Source organism: Octopus bimaculoides, chromosome 26 (genome assembly GCF_046866305.1).
Source record: "Octopus bimaculoides isolate indiv1 chromosome 26, ASM4686630v1, whole genome shotgun sequence".
Taxonomy (NCBI): domain Eukaryota; kingdom Metazoa; phylum Mollusca; class Cephalopoda; order Octopoda; family Octopodidae; genus Octopus; species Octopus bimaculoides.
In genome coordinates, this window is record NC_142953.1 from 20,575,466 (window position 1) to 20,577,965 (window position 2,500).

Consider the following 2,500-nt stretch of genomic DNA (forward strand, 5'->3'; position numbering starts at 1 on the left):
GTTGTGTAGTGGAGGTGGTGGCGGCGGAGGAGTTGCTAATGTTGTTGATGATGTTGCTGTTGGTGATGAATTGCGTTACTGTTATTATTATTATTATTATTATTATTAATAATATTATTATTGACAGCTGAAGTGGTATTGCTGCTGATAGTGCTGTTGTTATCGACGTGGTTGCTTCCGCTGCCGTTGCTGTTGGTAATGCTCTTGGATATATTATTATTATTATTATTATTATTATTATTATTATTATTGTTGTTGTTGTTGTCGGTGGTGACGGATATATCAAATGCCGGTTGTTGTCGAAGGAGGTGACTGTGGGACAACCAGAGCCGATGTTCTCGATGCTGCAGTTGTTGCTATTGATAATAATAAAAATAATGATGATGACGTTAATGTTCCTATTAATGTGGATATCGTTAAGGAGGGGTCCTGTACACGAGACCGTCTCCCTCTATCCACCACCAACACCATTTATGGGACGTCATAAACACACACCTTTTCCTTCTCCTTTCATGAAATCACCCACTGTTGTCATAAACACCTTTTAAAAAACAAACTTTATCTCATCCCATTCTTCTCTCTACTCCTCTCACTTTTCACTTAGTCTTACTCCGCCGCCTCACCTATATCCTCCCTCTCATTTCTTTTTAGTCTTTCTCCATCTCCTCCCCTTCACGTACTATCTATGTTCATTTTTCCCTTCCTCCCCTTCACCCTTCATTTCCTTTTAGTCTTTCTTCTTACCCTCCCTCTTACCTGTTGTATATTTGTTTTACCTCCTCCTCTCTTTCTTATTCATTCACTTCTTCTGAGTCTTTCTCCTTTGCCTCCCTCTCACCTGTTTTGTCTCCTTCTCCACCTCTTTTCTTCTTAGTCTCTCCCTCCTTATTCTTAGTCTTTCTCCTTAACCGCTCTCCTTCAGCTGTTGTATATTTGTTCCAACTCTTCCTCTCTCACGCCTTAATTCTTTCTTCTTAGCTTCCTCCTCCTCCTCCTTCAACGTTGTATATTTGTTTATTCTTCTCCTCCCCTTCTCTTTATCTCCCCTCATTTCTTCCTAGTCTTACCCCACTCACTATTTCCCATTCACCTGTCGCATGTTTACATCGTCTCTCCGGCCTCATTCTTAGTCTTTCTCCTTAACCTCTCACCTCACCTGCTGTCTACATGTATCCGTCTGTGTGCATATGTATGTGTGAGTGTGTGCGTGCGCGCGCGCGTTTATCTCCTCCTCCTCCTCCCGTTGTTAAGGTGTGTCATCGTCGTCGTCGTGGCCATTCTCTCTTCTGCTTCATTCAATCGTTCTCCCGCCTCACTGACTCTCCAGCATGGTCGCTGTGGTTTCTGTGTTGTCTTTATACAGAAACATTATCTTCTCCCTCTTTTTCTCCCTTCATCTTCATCAATTATATATATATATATAATTGATGACCAGCATGACCGCAGCCACTTGGCTGAAACACATAAATAAATAAATAAATATATATAATGACCGTCACCAGCATGACCGCAGCCACTTGGCTGAAACACATAAATAAATAAATATATATATATATATATTTGTATGTCGGGACGGTCATCTTTTGTTTTTGTTTTTGGCAAATAAACACACGCATTATATATTTGTTCTTCACTTTTTTATTACTGTTCATATTCTAACTCATGTCCATTGTCCGGAAATCTTTCGCCACACCTCTGTGACTTCTTCAGCGACACTTTTCGTTTTCGTGTGTGCTCTTGCTCCACTTATTCACTTATTCCATTGGAGTATATATATATATATATATATATATATATATATATATATATATATATACTTTATTTAAAAGCAGCAGAAATATAACAAAAAACTGTTACTCTGAGTTTCACGTTCCCGTTCATCTGTCCGATGAACGGGAACGTGAAGCTCAGAGTAACACTCTTTTGTTATATTTCTGCTGCTTTTAAATAAAGCATATTACTCTACCTCTGGTATTTGAGTACTCTTTTTTCCACCTTGTTGCACATTTCATGTGCTTACTCCGGTATATATATATATGGCTATCCTTCGTTTTGAGTCAATGATCTATCAGCTGTTAAGGTACAGCGTGCGGTAAATTCCGTAAAATTTTTTTATCTGTTTTTGAACTGGAAATGTACATTTTGTTTGATGTCAGCATAAAGTGAAAGAGAGAGAAAATGAAAGGGACATGTGTATATGTTGATGGTAGGGTGCGAGATAGAAAGTGTGTGTATGTGAGAGAGAGAGAGAGAGAGAGAGAGAGAGAGAGAAGGTGTGTGTTGATATGTGTGTGTGTGTGTGTGTGTGTAGGAGAAAGAGAGAGAGAGAGAGTGACAGCGTACGTTTTTTAATTTATTTTTCCTCGCATCTTTTTGGGGTGAATGATTGACTGAGAGAGAGAGAGTGTGTGTGTGTGTGAAAGAGAGAGAGTGTGTGTGTGTGTGAAAGAGAGAGAGTGTGTGTGTGTGTGTGAGAGAGAGAGAGAGAGAGTGTGTGTGT

The 2,500-nt window shown here is 39.5% G+C and overlaps 1 protein-coding gene across 2 annotated transcripts in view; it reads right to left on the reverse strand.

Moving 5' to 3' along the window:
• The window catches only part of LOC106867632 (uncharacterized), a 291,771-nt gene extending 291,238 nt beyond the window's left edge, over positions 1 to 533 (reverse strand). For both annotated transcript variants that reach the window (XM_089342993.1, XM_089342992.1), the window contains exon 1: positions 1 to 533. This exon is cut by the window's left edge and continues 4,354 nt beyond it. The gene's annotated coding sequence lies outside the window, so the exon portion shown is untranslated.
• Between the last annotated feature and the right edge of the window lie 1,967 nt (positions 534 to 2,500).